Below are 24,071 nucleotides of genomic sequence, written 5' to 3' on the forward strand. Positions count from 1 at the left end.
TTACTAACTGTGTGCCTTAGTTTCTTCATATGTAAATTGAAGAGAATAATATATACCTCATAAGGTTATAATAAGGGACTAAATGAGAGATGCATGCAAAATTCTCAGAACAGAGTCTGATGCATAGTCTATGTGCTCAGTAAATGTTAGCTGTTGCAGTCATTCCCCAAGTTTCATCTTGGTTGTTAATCCCTGCTTTAAGTTTTCTTCAACTCTTTGAGCCTTAGATTAGCACTTCTTGGATGTTTCTACAACACCTCACTGCTTATGCCTAAACCATTGCTCATCATACTCATCCACTCTGAATTCTTGCCCTCTGAATTGCCTCCTCTTTACCCTGATGATAATCTATCTGTTTTTGGATTAGCAGTACATAATGGGAACTCAACAAATATTTAATAAACTAAGTATTATGTTAGTTGATGTTTTTCCAAGAAACAGGAGGCTGGTTTAAAAGGGGATCTATGACTCTTTTCTGGTTATTGTGGTGTGTGGCACTGGAAGCAGCACAGTCTCCCATGACGCCCTGTATCAGGGAGTGCGGGAAGTCCTGCAGGGGAACCAGCCTAAGAACTGGCAATGTTTGGAGAGGGTGGAGCTGCAGATCAGCTTGAAGAAGTATGATGCTGTGAAGGACAGACACTTCTTAGGCACCATCAGGCTTAAGTCTACTCCCAGCCCAAGTTCTCCATATGAGTTTTGGGGGACTGGCAGCACTGTGATGAGGCCAAGGTTGTGGATATTCCCCACATGGACATTAAGGTGCTAAAGAAACTCAACAAGAATAAAAAATCAAGGAGCTGGCTAAGAAGTATTATGTTGCCTTTTTGGCTTCAGAATCTCTAATCAAGCAGATCCACAAATCCTGGACCCAGGCTTGAATAAAGCTGGCAAATTCCCTTCCTTGCTGACTCACAGTGAGAACATGGTGGCTAAAGTGGATGAAGTGAAGTCTACAATCAAATTTCAGATGAAGAACATGCTGTGTCTGGCAGTGGCCATTGGTCCCATGAAGATGACAGATGATGAGCTTGTGTACAACATCCACTTAGCTGTCAATTTCCTAGTGTCGTTGCTCAAGAATTGGCAGAACATCTGGGCTTTAGACATCAAGAGCACCATGGGCAATTCCCGGCACCTGCACTAAGACACAGTTTAATAAACCCTAGTGCTACCAAAATAAACAAACAAATAAATAAAAGGGGACCTATGAATTTGCAGTAGAGTTCCTGCTGGTATATACTGCTCTTTTATGTGCTCTATTAAGATATTCCTCAAAGTGAATACACTGAGAAATGAGATGCATCCCTTCTAGGTGGGTGAGCTTCAGAGTTGATGTGGCCAGGGCACCCACTTTGGCCAGTCCAGCTTTAGCAGAACTTCAGCCCCCACTCCCCATTCAGCCAGGGGCCAAACTGGAGATCTCAGATGCCTCATAGTACAACCTTACCATCTTTGAACAGAACATCTGGTTCCAGAAATAGTGCCTCCCTAACCCTGTTAAATAGCAACCTTATAGTCTGAGACAATGTACTCTGGTAATAGAAGAAAAACATACTGCAGAGGTAGGCCCTGGATAAAATCATAAAGTACATTAAATTTGTTCCCAGCACTCTCCTTTTTCTCTTTCTGGCATACCTTCAAAGCAATTTGATGAATATCATTGTGTGTCTACCATTATGTCCCTATGCCAGATGTGTGGGACTATAAACAGTTTGCTCACAGTCTAGTGAGGAAGACAGACTTGTATACAACACACTCTAATTGAAACCAGACCCTGTGAAGTGCTAATAATAATAGCTCATAGTTTATGGTCAGTTGACCATAATCTATGACATAAATCAAATAAACATTGATTATTATGTGCCAGGCACTGTCCCATGTAATCTTCACAAGAAACCTGTGATAGAGGTTTCTGCATCTTATAGTTGTGGAGGGAAGTGACTTGGCCAAGGTCACAGAGCTAGGAGTATAGGAAGAAGGGGAATTTATTCTAGTCAAGGGTAAATAACATGTAGTGTTATGTTAGTTTCAGATGTATAATATAATGATTCAATAATTCTATTTTTTTAAAGATATTATTCATTTTTAGAGAGAGACCGAGGGCAAAGTGAAGGGGGGGTGGCAGGGAGAGTGACAAGCAGACTCTGCGTTGAGTGCAGAGCCTGACATAGGGCTAGATCACATGACCCTGAGATCTTGACCTGAGCCAAAGTCGAGAGTCCGATGCTTAACAGACTGAACCACTCAGATACCCCAAGAATTCAGCTGTTCCGTACGTTACTTAGTGCTCATCATAAGTATATTCTTAATCCCCTTCACCTATTTCACCCATCCTCCCACCCACCTCCCCACTGGCAACTACCAGTTTGTTCTTCGTATTTAAGAGTCTATTTTTGTTTGTCTTTTTCTTTGTTCATGTGTTTTATTTCTTAACCAAATGAGTGAAATCATATGGTATTTGTCTTTCTCTGACAGACTTATTTCACTTAGCATTATACTCTTTGGATCCATCCGTGTTGTTACAAACAGCAAGATTTTATTCTTTATTCTTTTTGTATGGCTGAGTAGTATTCCATTGAATATATATACCACCTCTTCTTTCTTTATTTTATTTTATTTTTTTAAGTAAGCTGTATGCCCAATATGGGGCTTGAATTCACAACCCTGAGATCCAGAGTTGCATGCTTCACTGACTGAGCCAGCCAGGTGCCCCTACCACCTTTTTTTAATTCATTCATCTATCAATGGACACTTGGGTTTCTTCCATATCTAGGCTATTATAAGTAATGCTGTAATAAACATAAGGGGCATATACTTTTTAAATTAGTGTTTTTGTTTTCTTTGGGTAAATACTCAGTAGTGGACTTATTAGGTCATATGGTAGTTCTATTTTTATTTTTTTGAGGAAGCTCCATACCGTTTTCCACAGTAGCTGTACCAGCTTGCATTACCACCAACAGTACATGAGGATTTCTTTTTCTCTACATCATCCCCAACACTTATTATTTCTTGTGTTTTTGATTTTAGCTAATCTGACAGGTGAGAGGTGCTATCTCATTGTGGTTGTGATTTACATTCCCTGATGATGAGTCATGTTGAGCATCTTTTCATGTGTCTGTTGGCCATTTGTATGTCTTTTTTGAAAAACAACTATTCATGTCCTCTGTCCATTTTTAAATGGACATTTTTTTGATGTTGAGTTGTATAAATTCTTTGTATATTTTGAGTATCAACCGCTTGTCAGATGTGTCATTTGCAAATATCTTCTCCCATTCAGTAGGTTGTCTTTTTGTTTCCTTGATTGTTTCCCTTGTTATGCTTTTTATTTTGGTGTGGTATCAATCATTTAATTTTGCTTTTGTTTTCTTTGCCAGAAGATACATATCTAGGAAACTATTTCTAAGGGTAATGTCAAAGAAATTATTGCTTGTATTTTCTTCTAGAAATTTTATGGCTTCGAGTATCACATGTAGGTCTTTAATGTATTTTGGGTTTATTTTTGTGTATGGTGTAAGAAAGTAGTCCAGTTTCATTCTTTCGCATGTACCTGTCTAGTTTCCCAACATCATTTGTGGAAGAGACTATCTTTTTTCCATTGGATATTCTTGCCTCTTTTGTCATACTCTATGACATAATCAATTGACCATAAAATTGTGGGTTTATTTCTGAGCTCTTCATTCTATTCTATTGACCTATGTGTCTATTTTTGTGCTAGTAATATACTGTTTATAGTATTATAGCTTTGTAGTATATCTCGAAATCTGAGGCTGTGGTACCTCAGTTTTATTTATTTTTTTCAAGATTGCTTTGGGTATTTGGGGTCTTTTGTGGTTTCCTACAGATTTTATGATTATTTGTTCTAGTTCTGTGAAAAATAGTGTTGAGGACTTCATTAAATATGTAGATTGCTTTGGGTAGTATGGATGTTTTAACAATATTGATTCTCTCAATCCGTGAGTATGAGATATCTCATGTGTCATCTTCAATTTCTTTAATTCTTTTATAGTTTTAGAAGTTTTTTTGTCTCCTTGGGTAAGTTTATTTCTAGATATTTTTTTCTTTCTGGTACAATTGTAAATGGAATTGTTTTCTTAATTTCTCTTTCTGCTATTTCATTATTAGTGTATAAAAATGCAACACATATCTGTATATTAATTTTGTATCCTGCAACTAAACTGAATTCATTTATCAGTTCTAGTAGGTTTTTTTTGTGGAGTCTTTAGGGTTTTCTATCTATAGTGTGGATGTCATCTACAAATAGTGAAAGTTTTCCTTCTTCCTTACTAATTTGGATGCCTTTTATTTCTGTTTCTTGTCTGATTGCTGTGGCCAGGACTTCCAGTCCTATGTTGAATAAAAGTGATGAGTGGGCATTTTTGTCTTCTTCTGGATTTTAGAGGAAAGGCTTTCAATTTTTCACCATTATGATGTTACCTATAGTTTTTTTTTTTATGTTGAAGCATGTTTTCTCTAAACCTACTTTGAGTTTTTAGCATGAGTAGATTTTGTACTTTGTCAAATACTTTTTCTGCATCAATTGAGATGGTCATATGGTTTTTATCCTTTCTCTTGTTAATGTGATATATCATGTTGATTGATTTGCAAATATTGAACCACTCTTGCATCCCTAGAATAAATTCCACTTGATTGTGGTGAATGATTTTTTTAAATGTATTGTTGGATTTAGTTTGCTAATATTTGTTGAGGGTTTTTTAATCTATGCCCATCAAAGATATTGGCCTGTAGTTCTCTTTTTTTTGTAGTGTCTTTATCTGGTTTTTGGTATTAGGGTAATTCTGGCCTCATAGAATGAACTTGGAATTTTTCCTTCAGCAGAGGGGGAATCTAGACCCACATATTTATGCTGGAAAGCCTGGGTTCTTAATAGATAAATTATCTTACCTCCTTAAGACCGTTAATAGAAGTCTAAAGAAAATGCCATGAGAAACATAATAGAGAGTGATGATTTTTGACAGATATTCTCCAAGAATGGGAATTTCAGTTTGACATAGAAAGATAGGTAGAGACTGGTGCCTACAACAAGCTCCTTCCAAGTCCCAGCAGTGCTTAAAGACCTTTTCTTTCTCTTTTACCAAAACTACAGCCTATATTTAAGAGTAAAAAGCTCTATTACCATTTTTAAGTTCCAAGCAGGGAATCTATTCTTCTGTCCATCCTGGTGATTTGAGGGCAGAAGTCCAAAGTGTGGTCTTGACTGTGAGGTTGGGATTACTTTCATGTAATTGAATTAAAACCTTTGCAAAGTAATCAGCTGCACATTAAATGATTTCTTAATCATGATTGTATTCCATGGTCATTAGGCACATATGATAAAGAGGTTTTGCAAATGATGGTGATTCGTCTCAATTTTACTTGGCCATACCACATTTTAAGAGTATTTTCTTCTTTTGTGTTGTCTTTTTGGTTGCCTCTGTACTTTAAAACCAGTGATTGTGCCTGGGGACATTAGCATGTAATTCCACCTGTCACGGGTTGAGCAGTGCTCGGCTCAAACCTGTGTAGAGTGAAGGTGAGGCCTGGAGAAAATCAGGGTCAATTCTTTGAGAGTCTTTGGAGGGAGGCTAGAATTGAGGGCAGCTCTTGTGGTAAAGAAACATCAAACTTCTTGAGGTTTGATAGAAGTACAGAAGAGCAGAGGCATTAATTAGCTCTATCTTAGTGAATCAGTGTGTGGGTTCTAATGCAGTGTTTCTCAAACTCTAATGTATATGTGCATCATTGGGGATCTTGATAAAATGCACATTCTGATCTAGTAGCCTTTGGGTGGGGCCTGAGAATCTGCATTTCTAATAAGCTCCCAGGTGATGATAATAATGGTGCCCTCCACTGGCCACACTTCAACTAGCCATATTATAGGATCACTGCATGCCTTAGTCTCAGGGCTCATTTTCATACCAAGTGACCAATCTCTTTCTCCCTCAGTGCTACCCTACCCCCACCAAGCTGCTGCTTTGGGCCCCTGATCAGCTATGTCATTGCAGGATCCTGGGAAATCTAATTCATTCATTCATTCATTCATTCATTCAATATAGGTCCTAGAACAGGAAGTTGAGGCCTCCAATTTGCCATAAAGAAGTCTGAATCTTTATTGTACACAAACTATTATTACACAAAAAGATCCTGTGTTGGAGTCCTAAACATCTCCCACCTTTTCTCCATGGCTCCAAGTTTCCCTAAGCTGCTTTCATTCCCTGCCTCCAACCTGAGAAGTATTGGAGCAGAACTTTGGCTGTCTCTAGAACACTTGGCTGGATGTTTGTTGTGCTGGGGACCTGGGGGAGAACTCAGGGCACTGAGACTGGGAACAGTGTTCCTGGGGCATTGTCTCCACTCTACAGAAGTGAGGTGGGAATGATTCCAGGTAAAAAGGGGGGAAGTGGGTGTAGAGAGGACCAATGGAATTTCTTTAGTTTGAAAAATTTAGAGAATATGAGGAAAAAGGAAGCTGGTGGAGAAAAGAAGGCAGAGGAGAGTTTATGTAACAAGCTGCCATCCTGCAGTTTTTATGCTAGAATATCATAAAACTTTAGAGTCCCAGGAACAGTGGCAGTACATGTCCTTCATAAAGAAGTATTTCATTTTGATTCATAGGAAGGATGTGGACAATTCCTTTATGTCCATGAGAGTGTAAGTAATAAGGCACATGCCCATTAAAGAAAACATGAAAATAGAGATTAGGAGAGAGAAGAAAAAACAATCACTTCTGACAATATCTTGGTGTATTTCCTTGTAGTTACTTTTACTGTGCCTATGTTGTTTCTCTCTTTTAGCATTTACTTGGCTAAGATCTTGAAAAATTATGAGGTGGCATTGTGATCATTAGGCTGTACATACAGTTTTATTTTATTATTTTTTAAAGATTTTATTTATTTGTTCATAAGAGACATGCAGAGAGAGGCAGAGACACAGGCAGAGGAAGAACCAGGCTCGTTGAAGGGAGCCTGATGTGGGACTTGATCCCAAGGACCCTGGGATCATGCCCTGAGCTGAAGGCAGACGCTCAACCACTGAACCACTCAGACATCCTTGTACATACAGTTTTAAAGCCTGGCTTTTTTTTTTCTTGTCCATTCCATGGTTTATTTTTATTTAAAAAAAATTTTTTTTTGGAGTTCAATTTGCCAACATATAGCGTAACACCCCGTGCTCCTCCTACCAAGTGTCCCCCTCCATTGCTCATCATCCAGTCACCCCAACCCCCCACCCACTTCCCCTTCCACTACCCCTTGTTCATTTCCCAGAGTTAGGTGTCTCTCATGTTTTGTCACCCTCACTGATATTTTCACCCTCACCCTCATTTTCTCCCCTTTCCCTTTATTCCCTTTCACTAATTTTTATATTCCCCAAATGAATGAGACCATATAATGTTTGTCCTTTAACGATTGACTTATTTCACTCAGCGTAATACCCTCCAGGTCCCTCCACATCGAAGCAAATGTTGGGTATTCGTCGTTTCTAATGGCTGAGTAATATTCCATTGTATATATATACCACATCTTCTTCCTTTTTTTAAATAATAAATTTATTTTTTATTGGTGTTCAATTTGCCAACATACAGAATAAACACCCAGTGCTCATCCCGTCAAGTGCCCCCCTCAGCGCCCGTCACCCATTCACCCCCACCCCCCGCCCTCGTCCCCTTCCACCACCCCTAGTTCGTTTCCCAGAGTTAGGAGTCTTTATGTTCAGTCTCCCTTTCTGATATTTCCTACCCATTTCTTCTCCCTTCCCTTCTATTCCCTTTCACTATTATCTATATTCCCCAAATGAATGAGAACATATAATGTTTGTCCTTCTCCGATTGACTTACTTCACTCAGCATAATACCCTCCAGTTCCATCCACGTTGAAGGAAATGGTGGGTATTTGTCGTTTCTAATGGCTGAGGAATATTCCATTGTATACATAGACCACAGCTTCTTTATCCATTCATCTTTCGATGGACACCAAGGCTCCTTCCACAGTTTGGCTATTGTGGACATTGCTGCTATAAACCTTGGGGTGCACGTGTCCCGGCGTTTCACTGCATCTGCCTGGCTTTTGGTATAGAAGTGAAGCACAAGTATTTCTTTATTAGCCTAGTCTCTGTTACCATAATTTTTTAGTCAACATAGAGTTTATTTAATAATTCTCCTGTTATTGAACATTTATGTTGTTTCTGTTTCCAGTAAGCATCTTTATGCATGATGTTTTTCTATATGTAGGGTTACATGTTAGGATAGGATCCCAGCAGTAGAATTATATGGATTAAAAAAACTGGTGAATAGGGGCACCTGGGTGTGCAGTTGGTTAGGCATCTGCCTTTGGCTCAAGTCATGATCCCGGGGTTCTGGATCAAGCCCCACATCAGGCTCCCTACTTAGCAGGGAGACTGCTTTATCTTCTCCCTCTGCCCCTCCCCACTGCTTGTGCTCTCTCTCCATATCTTTCTCAAATATAGAAATAAAATCTTTAAAAACAAACAAAACCCAAAAACTTGTGAATAGTTTTTAAAGTTCTTGATTACTGTTGCCAAGTTACTTTCTCTAAAGCTGGACCCTCCATGCTCTCACAAGCCTTTCGGGTTTTGCTACATCCCTGACACCTTCCATGTGTTTTGTATTTTTTTAAAATAATCTCATATACTTTTATGTTGTTTTAATTTGTATTTCTTTAGTTACCAGTAAATTCAACATTTTTTCACATTATATGCTTCTTCTTTTTCTATCTTTTGTCCATTTATTACTTATTGGATTTTATGTTTTCAAATTAATTTATGTGAGCTCTTCATCAAATAAAGATATTCAAGTTTTTCTGCTATATCCACAGCAGTTTTAGTGAATCTTCTTAGTGTTTTTTTATACAAAGACTGATAGCTATAAATAGATCCAGTACAGGGCAGCCTAGGTAGCTCAGTGGTGTAGCGGCACCTTCGGCCCAGGGTGTGATCCTGGAGACCCGGCATCAAGTTCCACGTTGGGCTCCCTGCATGGAGCCTGCTTCTCCCTCTGCCTGTGTCTCTGTCTCTCTCTCTGTTTCTCATGAATAAATAAATAAAATCTTAAAAAAAAAGATCCAGTACACTTTTATCTGTGGTAGTAGTTTGATATTGCATTTTTATTGTCTCTTTAATGTAGGAGAATATGTATTTTATAAGTTACAAGTAATTGTTATTTTTGTTTAAACCATTAATTTTAATTAATCTTTCATTTTATTTCACAATGGTTAGAGAATATGGCTTTATAATTTCTGAGGTTTCTCTGTGTTTAAGCATGTAGTGAATTTTTATAAATCTGTGAATGGCTATAAAGAAGATATATTTACAAATCTATCTAGCCATTTCAATCATATGGTAATCCTTCCCCAACCAATTTTCTGCCATGTGAAATTATAGTCTATATACATTATTTTCAGTTCCAGTGGGAAAAATGTAATTTTTATTGTGGCTTATTAGAAAAGTGGGGGCAGGATGGAAAGTTGGGAATATGGAGGGAAAGTAAAGTAGATGCAGAGAAAAAGTAATTCAGTGTTAGGGAAGAGAAAAGGAAGTGAGATGAAGTGCTAGAAGGCTTTTGAACCTTCATGGCTGAACCTTGAAGCTGAATCTTGCAGCTGAACTTTGCATGGCTACTTAACTTTAGGAAGTATGGAATGGGTGTGAGTGAGAATTACCAAGCCTTTCTTTTCCAACTAACCATGGCAGGCCCCAGGAGGCTGGAACCCGGCCCTGGGTCTTTTGGCAGAATTTAAGAGGTGGGGTCAGAATTCTGAACCGTAAAATTGAAACAATATTGCTTACATGGATAAAGACTCAGACACATGCACAAGAAGACATCTGAAGCAATGTGTCATCAGCAAAATAATTTTTTTAGGCTTCCTGCTGAAAAGGCAGGGTAGGGAAGACCTGAACAACCCGTTTCCGGTGAACAGAGTTAGTTAACAGAAATTAATAGTGCAATACTTACAGTTTCTAATTTAAGCTATGTAAAAATGTTGTTGATACCATCTTTTGCTTAATGTCTTATTTTTATTGCGTTATTTTGGTCAGTTTAGAAAGATATTTTTCATAGAAATGGTGCTTTTTCATAGATTTACTTTCTTTTTCTTCTTTTTCAGTCAATATAGTAACTGAGGTAGGCTGCAAAGATTACAGCTCCTAATCCCTAGAATTCACCTATGTTACCTTATGTTGAAAAAGAGTCTTTGCAGAAGTGATTACATCAAGGATCTTGAACTACGATTATTCTGGATTATCCAGGTGGGCTCTAAATGCAACCAGAAATGTCCTTGTAAGAGGGAAGGAGTGGGAGATCTGATATAGAAGGCAGTGTAACACTGAAACAAGATGCTACAGGGCTGGCTATGAATATGAGGGAGTGGGTCACAAGCCAAGGAATGTGTGGAACTTAGTTAAGGTGGAAAAGGGAAGGCAGACCTGCCAATACCTCGATTTCACCACAGTGAAACTGATTTCAGACTTTGGACTTGTAGAACTGGAAGAGAGTAAATGTGTATTTTGCTTTAAGCCACTGAGTTTGTGGTAATTTGTTATGGCAGTCATGGGAAGCTAATATATTAAGTTTTTAATAAATGGAAGTGGTGGTGGCTTTAGTTAGTTAACCTATAGGTTTAGTGTGTATTGGGCCACCTGCTACTCTTAACAACTGTTAGCTCAGTTTTCAAACACTGTTTGAAATTGGTACTGTTTACTGTTCCTATGTTACAAATGAGAAACTGAGGAATGAGTAGTTAAGTGACTTATATAAAGTCTTTCCATTAGTAAGTGTTAAAGTTGAGATTTGAACCCATAGTTGTTGATCTTATTATTATTTTGAGATATAATTCACATACCACATAATTCACCCACTTAAAATCTACTTTTCAGTGGTTTTTTTTTTTTTTTTGGTCATCACCACAATCAATTTTATAACACTTTATTATCCTCAAAAGAAACCCTGTATCCATTAGCAGTTGCTTCCATTCCCTCCCTATGTACCGTTTCTTCCCCCACAGCCCTTGGCAAACGCTATTCTACTTTCTGCTATAGTTTTGCCTATTCTGAACATTTCATATCATATATTCCACTGTATGGATAAACCACATTTTATCCATTCATCAGTTGATGGATATTTGGGGTGTTTCTACTTTTTGACATTATAAATAATGCTGCCTTGAACATTCATATACAAGTTTTTGTATGAGCCTATGTTCTTAATTTCTCTTGTATATATACCTAGAAATGGAATTTCTGAGTCATATGTCTATACTTAACCATTTGAGGAACTGCTGAACTATTTCCCAAAGTAGCTGCATCATGTTACATTCCCACCAGCAGTGTATAACATTGTCTCTCTCCATCCTTACCTAAACCTTTTTTTATTGATCTTTGATTATAGCCTTTGAGTGTGAAGTGGTATCTCATGGCATTGATTTGCATTTTCTTGATGGCTAATGATTCTGAACATCTATTCATGTGTTTATTTATTTATTTTAAATATTTTATTTATTCATGAGAGACACAGAGAGAGAGAGAGACAGAGACATAGGCAGAGAGAGAAGCAGGCTCTATGCAGGGACCCGATGTGGGACTCAATCCTGGGACCCCAGGATCACGCCCTGGGCTGAAGGCAGATGCTCAACTGCTGAGCCACCTAGGCGCCCCTATCCACGTTTTTAATGGGTATTTGTGTATCTTCTTTGGAGAAGAAATCTTTGCCTAATTCAAAGTCATGAAGATTTGCACTTACCTTTTTTTCCAACAGTTTTGTATTTTTAGCCCTCACATTTAGGTCTTTGATCCTTTTTTTTAAAAAAGATTTTTTTTTTTAATTTATTCATGAGAGACAGAGAGAGAGAGAGGCAGAGACACAGGCAGAGGGAGAAGCAGGCTCCATGCAGGGAGCCCAGTGTGGACTCGATCCCGGGACTCCAGGATCACGCTCTGGGCTGAAGGCAGGCACTAAACTGCTGAGCCACCCAGGGTTCCTGATCCATTTTTTAAAAAAAGATTTTGTGTTTGTTTGAAAGACAGAGAGAATGAGTGAGAGAGAACACAAGTGGAGTAAGGGGCAGAGGGAGAAGCAGACTGAGCTGAGCAGGGAACCTGATGCGGGCCTTGATCCCCTGCTCTGGGATCATGACCTGAGCCTAAAGCAGATGCCCAGCCAACTGAGCCACCCTGGTCTTTGAACTACTTTGAGTAATTTTTTGTATGTTGTATGAGGCAGGGGCCTAACTTCATATGAATATCCAGTTGTTCCAGCACCATTTATTGGAAAGACTGTTCTTTTCCTCAGTGAATTTTCTTGGCATCTTTGTTGAAAATAAATTGACTGTAAATTGAAAGGTCTCTCAGCTCTATTCTACTGATCTGTATGTCTATCTCTGTGTCGGTTCCACACTATCTTGATTACTATAATTTTGTAGTAAGTTTGGAAATCAGAAAGTGTGAGTCTTTCAATTCTGTTTTCTTCTTCAAGATAGTTTTTACTATTTTGGGTCCCTTGAATTTCCCTATGAACTTTAGGATCAGCTTGTCAATTTCTGCAAAGAAACCAGCTGGAATTTTCATTTTATTTTCCATGTAACCTCTATGAACCACTTGCTTTTAAAAATCCAAGTTGAATCTGTTTTCATGCAGGAATTTAAATACATTAGTGCACATTTATTTTACTTGCCATTCTTATTTTATTCTCACATTATGCTCTTTGCTATATAGACACTGCACTTTTGCTTATTTGTTTTTATCTGTATTTCTGCAAAGCTGTGCATAACAGGCATCTTATTTTAATTTTTATCTGTGGCTATCTTAAAAGAAAAGAAAAACATTACTGAGCTTCAGTTTATCTTAATATCAAAGTGAAAACAGGAGTAATTTTGACTGTCTCATGAAAATAATAATTTAAGAGCTTTTGGTTCCCTGGCTCCTCCTTTCTTTTTGTAAGTATTTAATCTGATAATATTATAAATTCAAATATTGAAAACCCTATTAATCATTTATTTCACAAGTTTTCTCTTTTTATTTAGACATTAATATTTATACCCATCCCTCCACGATGTTAATTGGTTTCAATATAGTTCTTTTCTCACTGTGCCTTTGAATCCCATCTTTGAGTTCTTAATTTTGTTTCCCTTCACAATCTAATAGGTGTACCAAAGTAATTTTTCAGAAAGGGCATCAGTGTGGTAAACGAGTGACAACTTCTCTAAATATAGAAATCTTATCCCCATCAAGTAATTGAAGATATTCCTCCATTGTCTTGAGATGTCTGATGCTGAAAAGAAGTTTGAGGACAGATGTTTTTCAGCCTGAACTTTGTTGTCTATTCCTGACATTTATACTTCTTACACTAAGACAACTGAATATAGACTTCCTTTCATAGATTTTTGCCTAGCATATGGTAAACCCTCTTGATTCCAAGTTCAGGACTTCTTTAGGAACAAGAAAGATTTCTCTTGTCATAACTCTCATCAGTATCCCTGCTTTGTTCATTATTTGCCTTCAGGGACCTATAATTTGGATCTCTAATTTTTGAACACCATCTACCTTTCCCTCCCTTCTTCCTCCTCCTTCTCTCTCTCTTTTTCTTTTTTCCTTTCTTTCTCTCTTTCTTCCTCTTTCTTTCTTTCTTTTCTCTCTCTTTCCTTTTCTTTCCTTCATTTGTTTTTCTTTATATTCTGAAAATATTTTCCTAAGACTGTGTTCTACATCACTGATTCAATTTTCCTTAATTATCTCCAATATAAACTTTCATTCAGCTGCAGTGTTTTTGGTTACCATGAAATCTTTTATCTTAGTCTGTTCTCTTCTCATAGCAACATCCCCTTGTATCTAACTAAAAAGTAAACAAAGAAAGATTTCTCTCTTTCCTGTATTATATCTATTTTAGAGACAAGCTTTTCCTTACTATTCTTTCTACTTTACTGCAAAATTTGTTTTTTGATGATTGTGTTTTTTGTTTGTTTGTTTTTTATTGGAGTTTAATTTGCCAACATATTGCATAACACCCAGTGCTCATCCCATCAAATTTGTTTAACCTGAGGCCTTACCCTTAAAAAGGGGAGATTCCTTTCGTATGTGTGTACAAATGAATGTGTATTTTTTTACCTTATTCTAAAAATAATTTCAAGAAATATGAGGGTAAATTCATCCTAGTCCAATGTTAGAGATGATTGGAATGCGTAGTCTACCCTTGGCTCTCTCAGATTCCCTCTGGATCCTGGAAGAATGCAGTCACCAAGTGCTAGATCCCCTTCTATGTGTGGGAAGACATTTTAGTCCTCTAGCCAAAATAAGCTCACTCAGATCCAGGAAAGAAGTCAAAAGTCCTGTTCTCATATAGTGATGTTTGAGAGGATAATCTACAGTTGTCAGAATTTTTCTCAGTCTTGTTGTCCAGAGGCATAGAGACAACCAGGAAGGACCCATCTCAGGACCAATTTTCTTGCTCTTCTCCCTTCCGCACTAAAAGCAATTTATGTTGAACTGGAGAGTGAGCTAAGTAATACCTTTTTATGGAGATCAAGTCTAAGATCTCTTTATATTCATGATAGACACATGGCTGCCAATTCACAGAGGCAAAAGCAAACGCAAACAAACAAAACAAAGCAAGACAAAAACAACAAACCTGGGGCTTTCCAAAAAGTTCCCCCTGCTTCTCCCATCACACGCTACTGTTCTCTCATAATACTCTTTTGTTGTTTCTAAGTTAACGGGTGTTGGGAGGGCTAACTAAAGCCTCTGCTTACTTGCCTCTGCTTATGCTGTCATGTCTCAGAAGAGATGATCCTGGCCATCAGTGTCATGTCTTAATTCTAATGGATTCACATTTCATTTGAAGGAAAACTCCATTTTTTTCAAGGCATAGTTATAGATTTTGACAAGAATGTGGGAGAGTGTGGCAAAGTATTTTCACTTATACTACCATTGTGCTCAGTGGTCTAAAACTTGACTTTGTGAGATCACCTGGACAGAGGTCTAGGGAATGAACCAAGAAGTTGGTGAGCAATGGGAGAACAGTATTGGGTTTCTGCAGAGCTTAGTAGGTGAGAGATGATGGGGATCTGCACTAAGGCGTTGATAGTGCAAGGTGTGAGCAATGGGAGAACAGTATTGGGTTTCTGCAGAGCTTAGTAGGTGAGAGATGATGGGGATCTGCACTAAGGCGTTGATAGTGCAAGATGTGAGGGCAGGGGAAGGATGGAAGGAGCCGGATATTGTCTAAATCCTACCTCCTTTCTGAGGTAGAGTCTGAAGTAGAGTGCTAGATGGTTTGTTGGAAGAGGGATATATCAAGACTTATACTCAAGTTTAGATTTGAATGGTTTGGTCAAGAAATATTTATAAAATAAGGCTCAGAAGGGGGGAAGGAGAGTAGATTTGGCAGAGGAAGAGAAAGATAACAAGTTCACACTGGTACATGCTAAACATGAGATATTTATAAGACATCAATAGAGACATATTCTGATTGTTGCTGGAAATTTGGATTTAGAGCTTGGAAAGGTCTGGCTGAAATCCAGAGATAATAAAAGTTAGAGTTGGAGCATGGTTGAAAGTATGGGCATGAAAAGTATGCTCAGTGGTCTAAAACTTGACTTTGTGAGATCAAAGTACTGAGAACTTTTCCCTGGAAAGTATAGAGAATGAATACAGAAGAGGATTAAGAATAGGACCTAAGAAACACCAATACTAATAAAGGGATAGGAAGTCAAAGGATTTAAGAAAAGAGATTCAGAATTTCTTTTGGTATTTGTGCTTATACTGCGAATTTATATGTTTTCTGTTGCTTATATTGGTAGCTGAGTACTTTGGTTTCTTACATTCCTGCAGGGGTGCCTTCTCCACACCATCCCTATATAGTGATATAGCATGTTTGGGTTAAATCAATATCTAATATTTCCTTTAGCATGACTAGGTAAGTATTGTTTGTGCCTTAGATTTTCTTTCCTGTATGATTTTTTATTTTTACTGTCATTAATAAGGCCTCAATTCTTTACTGCTTATTTTTTCTCTCTATATATATATTAGTAATTCTTTTTTGCAAACCTTTGATATAATTTCCTACATAGTCAATAGTTTTTCTTTTTGTCCTTTTCTTGTCTGTTCTTTTTTTTAAAACCTCCTTTCTGAACCTGCTGTCCTATCCCCATCTAAGCTGGTTCCTTTCTTGGACTGCTGCATAGCTGTGTTCCTGGGCTTCCCCTGACCTTTCTCCTATGTTGATTCTCCATTTGTACTACATCTCTTCCTTTTCCTTGGTTCACTACCTCATCTGGGTGGAGCACATCCTTCGGTAACTTCCTGAGAAAAGGTGCATGGAATAAAAATGCCTTTGTGTCTTTTGGATTTTTAAAGTCTGATGCCATTCTTATTCTCAATTATTTTTGTCACTTGTTACTTCTACCCTACCCTCTGTTTTCTAGGAAGTATTTAGGATTTTTTCTTTATCCTTTAGGTACTAAACATCTATGGTGATGTACTTTGGTGCGTGTTTATTTTCATCTATTGTGTTGGGTACTCAGCCCCTCCCATTTGGCAACTCAGATTCTTCAGTTCTGGAAAATTTTCTCATATAGTTTCTAGGGTAATTTCCTTTTCATGATTTCCTCTGATCTTTCTTTCTGGAAGGTGTATAAGTTGGGTGCTCTCTCTCTTGTATTAATAATTTTAATTTCTTGTGTTTTTTCCTTATACTCTGACAGTTGGCTCTATGAGGATATTTTCTCAACTTTATCTTTCAAATTTCAAAGATATTTGTTAATTTCTTTTTTCAGTTATTATAGTTTAAATTTCTAAAAACTTGCTTTTATTTTCTGATGGTTCATTTAAACAAAACTGTACAGATTTTTGGTCTCATAAATGCCATATTTTCTTATCTCTATGAGGTCAGTAATTTAAGGTTTCTTTTCTGTTTCCTCTGGGTTTCTTTTCTTTTCTTTTTTTTAAAAGATTTTATTTATTTATTCATAGAGACACACACAGAGAGAGAAACAGAGGCAGAAGCGGGCTCCATGCAGGGAGCCCGATGCAGGACTCAATCCCAGGTCTCCAGGATCATGCCCCGGGCTGCAGGCGGCGCTAAACCGCTGCACCACTGGGGCTGCCCTCTGGGTTTGTTTTCATTTCAGTCTTTCCTGTTGAAAGAAGACTTTTCCCACATATTATTGTCTTTACACTATTCTTTCAGGTTGATATTATTATTATTATCCTATTTTTATGGCTAATGTATCTTAGAAAGTGTATCACTTTTTTTTTCTTACAATAGATGTCTGAAAAAGTTATCATGGATCAGCCAAATCCATAGTCCAGCTTCTCTGTTGAGTCCTAGAGTCTCTTTTTACCCTCCTATACTTTACCTTCCCCAACCCCCAGAGACAGTTGTGTTACTATATTAGACGGCTGTTTGAAAGATTTGCTCTTTTTAAAGTTTAATGGAAATATTTCTCCTTCCCTGCATCTTTCTTCTGCCATTTGCAATAGTTCTTCCATTTGAGCCCTAGAGATGGACCAAATCTGAATCCCTTTCCATAGGATAGTCCCTCAGATTTTTGAAAGGATATTACCATGACTCCTCCATATCTGCTATTCCCCAATTGAAGAGGCCTTGACTTTCCTACTGTATTTCACTGTTTTGTCAAGCTCCCATTGGCTAACATTTTTAGAAAGCTTTGGATGAACTCCTGGCTGTCAAGGTCTCACTTTAAGTGTGTTGTCTATAACTTAATACAGAGTCCAGATGTGCTTTGAAGGTCTGAGGCTTGAGTGGGGTACTGTCACTTTATTAATGTGTCCTGCAAAGTTCCCTGTGCTCTAACATCTTTTCCTAGTAGGTGATAGTTTTGGTAAGTTTCTCAGATTTTAATTTCTAGGACTCAGGCTGCTTGGCTGCTTACTTCTACTTCCTTCCTTTTTTTTTTTTTTTTTAAAGAGAGCGAGCACATGTGAAGGGTGGGGAGGGGGCCACAGGGAGAGGGAGAGAGAGAGAATCTCAAGCAGACTTCGTACTAAGTGCAGAACCCAACTTGAGGCTTGATCTCGCAATCCTGAAATCATGACCTGTACTGAAATCAAGAGTTGGACCCTTAGCTACTGAGCCACCCAGGTACCCTGACTTAGTTTTTGATTAGGGTTATGGGTATGTTGTCCTTCTTGGTTACTGCTTTTACATCTTAGAATCTCCTTTACAAGACCAGTTGCTTTTGACCTTAGATATTAACTCCAAATGGAGGTGCTAAGGTGATACTGAAAAATGAAAAGATCTTGTTAATGTAAAGTACATAAAAAATAACATGGGCATATTTGAAAAGGAAGATACAATGTAAACAGGAGTTTTCTAGGCACCATGTTAAGTACTTTGTACACATAACCTTGACCTTTACAACAATCTTATGATATAAGAAATATGATTTTCCCATTTTAAAGCTGAGGAAGTGAGGCCAATGCCATATAACTAGGAGGGCCAATGGTGTGATACAGTCCTAGAAATGCCAGACTAAAGGCTGACAGTGCTGTTACCTAGAGAACTGAAGTGCACATGTTACATTTTGTGCTAATTATAGCTAATATTATTGAGTGGAACTATCTTATATAACCTACTCAGATGTATTGCACCTTTCTCTTTCTTTTAATAGAGCATACCAAGCATAAAAAGTTTCATTTGATAGATCAAGGTGATGACATTGACATTCTGAATATTAATTCTTATGGTTCCTTAAGAGCAAGGATTAGGTATTATTCATATCTATATATTTAGTAGCAAGCACATTCTAGACAATCAAATGTTATTCAAATCAGTGCAAACATGAATATATGAATGAGTATATAATGAATGAATTAATTAAATTATAAAATAGCAGTGACAAAGTTTTTAGGCCTCTTAAACTTTTTATTTTTTTTTAATTTATTTTTTATTTTTTATTTTTTTTATTTACTTATGATAGTCACAGAGAGAGAGAGAGAGAGAGAGGCAGAGACACAGGCAGAGGGAGAAGCAGGCTCCATGCACCGGGAGCCCGATGTGGGATTCGATCCCGGGTCTCCAGGATCCCGCCCCAGGCCAAAGACAGGCGCCAAACCGCTGCGCCACCCAGGGATCCCGCCTCTTAAACTTTTTAGACCTATTTGGCCTTATATTAAAACTTCAACAGGCTGCTTTGCTTTATGAACTCATATGTTTGCTCTTTGTAACGTTTTTCATCCTCATTCTCAGTGTACTAAGTGGAACATCAATAGATATGAGATGTGCCTGAAGGGGGAAAGTAAAAGGAAGTTGCCCTAGGTAATCTAGATCACTGTATCCAAGGGAGAAGAATCTAGGACATGGTTGTATTCAAGGGCTTTGATTCAAGGTGTGGGGTCCAGCTGCAGCAGCATCTGAGGAGTACATTCTTGGTCTGTTGCCAGGTCATTGAGCAGAAGGTCTGTCTGAGAGTCACTGGAAACTGAATTCAGATCCTACATAAGAGGAGTGGACTGAAACCAGCAGAGAAAGTCAGCCCCCTACTAGTTTGGTCAACATCAGTGGTCTGACTAGTCCTATGATGGAGATAAAACAAGGATGAAGACCTGGGTAGCTAGACACTCTTATGTACTCTGGGATGGATTTACCTAAGGAGGTTTACCCAGATTCTCCCAAAAGGGAGGTTTAATTTCTTCCAGGACACTTGACCCAAGACATGGAAGCAATTGTGGATTTTCAGATGCTCTCCCATTGGGATGAAGAAGTTCCTAATACACTGCAGGAATTAGGTAGAGTTAATCCTCAAGAAATAAGCTTATTATGTCTTCACCAGAGCAGGGCAAAGTGGGGGAACAGGCACAAACAGAAAGGGATAGGTTGCTAATGGAAGAATTTCTGTGAGTAGGAGTTTCTTTCTCTCCTTTCAACCTTCTGCCCTCCAGTTTGTTGATGTCTCTCTCAAAATACACTGCTCTGAGCTGAAGATAATACTGCAGACAGAGTGCCATGAAGGCATTGATTTGCAGTGGTCCATAAGGGTCTTACATTGTATTAGATCCTATATTAAGTGCTTGACTTTCACTATCTCATTTTATCTCTACAATACTTTTTGCCCTCATCAAGCTATAGAGCATTTCTACCACCCATAAAAAGTTCCGTCATGATTCAATACTTATTTGTTTACTTTTTGTTGATTCATTGAGTGAAGAGCTGGTAATCACTATGGGTGGTACATTCCTTTTCTGCATCACATTGGAAGTGAGATGTTGACAAACTGGGTGAGTGGGTATGTCCATAATGGGAAAGGATTCAGAGACCATGTCATATAAGGAAGTAGTGACATGAATGTGACTCGTACTAATATGGTAGTTCTAAGAAAAACTGGAAACTTGTTCCTGGTCAATCAGGAAGGTTAGCCAAAGTATTTTAAGAGACTATCCAATATTGGAGGAAAGAGTTATTAAAGGGCCATTTGGGAGAAGTCCTAGGTCTTAGGACTATCAGTCATGAGCAGTGAGGATGTGAAGGAGGGAGTGAGAGTTTTCCCTGTTGCCTTAGTGACTGCATCCTGCATTAATTCATCCTAGCTCCTCCTGTTTTCTCTTCCCCCCACCCCCACAGTCTTTCCATTATTTATCTGTTTATGTATTGATTCTCTAAAAGCTCTAAGTCTGCTTTATTGACTCCTGGTCTTCTTCTTCTTCTTTTCTCCTCCTCCTCCTCCCCCTCTTCCTCCTCCTCCTCCTCCTTCTTCACCTCCTCCTCTCCTGGTCTTCTATATCACAAATTCTACTGGTTTCAGGATTCTTGGATGATAATGGGGATGGTGAGGTGGAGGCATAAAGCATATCTAGGATAAAAAGACATGGGGGTGGAAGTAGAAGGTTTGGTTGCATTGGACACCCAGCCACAGACAGGTCGGGCAAATTCTCTTGCTCTTGAGCCTCAGCTTTTGCATACCTGTAAAATGGGTGTGTGTGTAAAATGGGATCCTCTGTGTCCCAGGGAGTTTCTCTGAGGATCAAAAAGAGAGAGGACATAAATGTGTTTGCAAACTGTTATTGAGACCATTGAAATATAAAATTTTCTATTCCTGTTGCTATCAAGACACTACCACTTGCAGGATCTTATTTAATTTAGAAACCCCCTAAGCCACCGTGATTTGTGTAGTGGGGTCATTACTATGTTGGAGCCTTACAAGGAGACTTTATCTATGATTTCTGAAAGGTCATCCACTCAGAGTCATACGAGAACAGAAAGCCAAGCTTGTTTGTTAATTGGTTTCAAGTTCTGTCAGCTTCAAATGGAGGTCTCTGGGAGTCTTTGGCTGACACATCAACGGTGCATTTCGAAGGAAGAAGGCTAAATCCTGACAAGACCACAGAGCAAATGGGTGCTCACTATTCCCTTTCAGGAAAACAAATTCTACTTGTTTGGGTGCATGTGAGCATATGTGTACCACCAGCTTGTTCAAATCCTTTGCCCCATCCCTTCCTTTGCTTGTTCCATTTTAGAGGTAGAATAATCTAACATTCCCGCTTTTATATAATCTTCTACTTCAGGATTTTCTCAGCATTCCTAGACATTTTGCCTAAGTAGCATTACACCTTCTTTATTTCACAGGTATGCATAAAAAACAATATCCATTTGCATTCTTCATGGCATTCTGATAGTAGGAAAAATATCTGAGTTTATTTTTAGGGGAAATCACATGACAAAGAATAACAAATATTTGTGGTTGCCTTGGTAACTCAGCTTCTAGATATTACTGGCTGTGGAAAGGAGGAGCAGATTTGGAGCTGGGGCAATTGATGACTAAGAGAACCCTGAAAGGGGTGGAAATAAGTAGATCTATGTAAAAAAATGGGTGCCTCATCAATTCTTTTCTTTTTGTCTATTTCTGATTACTATATTCTACCTTCCTGAGGGAGGAATACAATAGGATGCTTAATATAACCAAATGATTTTCTTAGGGGTTGTGTGTGTGTGTGTGTGTGTGTGTGTGTGTGTGTGTAACGATCAGGGTAGTAATTTGACCTTCTGCCAGACTGTCCTCGTAAGACAGGGTTTCAAAGGGAAGACACTGAAGCCAGGAAATCCAACTTTTTCTATTCCTGGATCTTTCTTGGGACAGCCTCTTATATGTGACATTTACAGATGTTGCATCAGCTGCTCATGGATATAAGTTCCTCAGAATACACAGACTTTATGGGAGCACTAAAAATGTCCTACGTGGCTCTTTGCCAGCATTTCCAACACTGATACTTACCAGCAGCTCGTTGCTCTGGCCACCTCAGAAACAAGGGGATTTCTGTGAGCTCTGATGTCTCTTATAGACAGTGGGGCTAACTAAAGGGTGAAAGCCTGGAAAAAGATTCTGGCTTCATTCTGCAGTCACACCAAGGCCTTGGTCAGGAACATGGAAGTTCTGTACTTAAATGGCCTTCTGAGTTGCACACTGCATTTGACTTGCTGCTCCTTCAGAAAACATTTGATGTACACCCAAACACTCAGGGCCTGTTGGAAAGCCCCGTTAGGCCTAGTACTCCTTTTCCTACAGCTGGAAGGCAGTAAGGGAGGGAAGAGTTACTTGTTGGGGAAAGAAGTAAAGCTGGAGGTCATAGTGGGGATAGGAGTCAAGCATCAGAGTCTACAAGGCTCCAAGGCTCTCACCACTCTATTCCAACAGGCCAAGATAGCGATGGGGTGTGTTGCTGGGAATTTTAGCCTAAGGGAGTGTGTATATGTGAGGCAAGGTGACAAGGACTGGGTTAAGTTATTTGAGGTGATAGGGGTTGACAGTCCCATTCAAAGAAGTCAGAAAATACAGGTAACAGTTTCTATTGCATCATATCAGGTGGTGGGGCCCCTTTAATGAAGGCACCCCATGACTAGCTCACATTACTGGACAGCCACTATGTCAGTCATCCCTTCTGATCACTCTTCCCTTGCCAGAACTCAGCTCTTCCTTAATTCTGTACTTGGTCTGCATCTCCTGTTGCAGTGGCTGGACAACTCTTTTCTGTTGTCACAAATTGCATTCAAAAGTCTCTTGTTCCAGGCCAACTCCAATGATCTCCCAAGAAAAAGAGGTAGAGCAAAATGTTCAAGGGTTTGGATGAACAAGGCTTCCAATCCTAGTTCTACTACTAGCTTTATCACTTCAGGCAGGTAATGTAACTTCTCTGTGTCGGTGTTCCCACCAGTACAGTACAACTGATATTGAACTGGTTTGTTAAGAGGATTAAATGAGGTAATGCAAGCCCAATCCTGACTTTGGCTCAAGCAGCAGTTACTGAAACAAGCTATTGTGGCCAAGATCATGAGGTCACAGGACATGAAAGGCAGCCATAAAACCCAGTATGAAACATATGTGGCAGAAACCACCTGTGATGACCTTCTTAGAAGATGGCTAAGTAAACTGGCTGTACTTGACTGAAGGAAGTGGGGAGGTGGGTAGTTGGGGGAGGGTTGGGGGAAAATAGAAAAGGGAAGAGTTAAATGAGTGTCAGTTCCTCCTAATAACTAAGAGCATAGAGTTCCCAGCATCAGACAGGCTTGTGTTCACATTTCAGCTCTGCACTTACTGTGTGACCATGAACACTTTGCTAAACATTCTGACCCCCAGGTCCCTCAAGTGCAAATTGGGCTAATGATAGCTACAGTGTTATGAGGATTTCATGGATAATGCAGGGAGTGTTTAGCACAGTGTCTGGTACCCAGCAAGCACATAACAAATGATGACTGTGAGGACAACAGATTTTCTGGTCTAGAGTCTTGTGGTGCTGCTCTTTCCATCCAAGGTGGCAGGAAAGAGACAGTGTAGGTACTTGGTAAAAGTGGGTGCTGGTAAAGTAGATGTAGTAGCTAAGGGCTTCATTTATGGGCTGTCTTCTACCCTCTGAGCCTTGTGTTCTTCCACACTGCTGCCCAGTGCCTGAGTGTTGCCTAAAGGCCCTTTGCTGCAACCCATCATAAGGGATAGTATGCTCCTTGATCCCTTCCTATACTGTCTCCAAACCAAACTCCATATTCCTTCTGTTCAGCTTTGCTGCACCCAGGTTTGGGGAACATTTCACTTTAAGGTGTGAAGAACCACACAACTCCCGTC

The 24,071-nt window shown here is 38.8% G+C and overlaps 1 protein-coding gene across 6 annotated transcripts in view; it reads left to right on the forward strand.

Moving 5' to 3' along the window:
* The window catches only part of ENTPD1 (ectonucleoside triphosphate diphosphohydrolase 1), a 131,814-nt gene that overhangs the window by 34,860 nt on the left and 72,883 nt on the right, over nt 1–24,071 (forward strand). The window lies entirely within an intron of this gene.

Source organism: Nyctereutes procyonoides, unplaced genomic scaffold (genome assembly GCF_905146905.1).
Source record: "Nyctereutes procyonoides isolate TBG_1078 unplaced genomic scaffold, NYPRO_anot_genome, whole genome shotgun sequence".
NCBI lineage: Eukaryota > Metazoa > Chordata > Mammalia > Carnivora > Canidae > Nyctereutes > Nyctereutes procyonoides.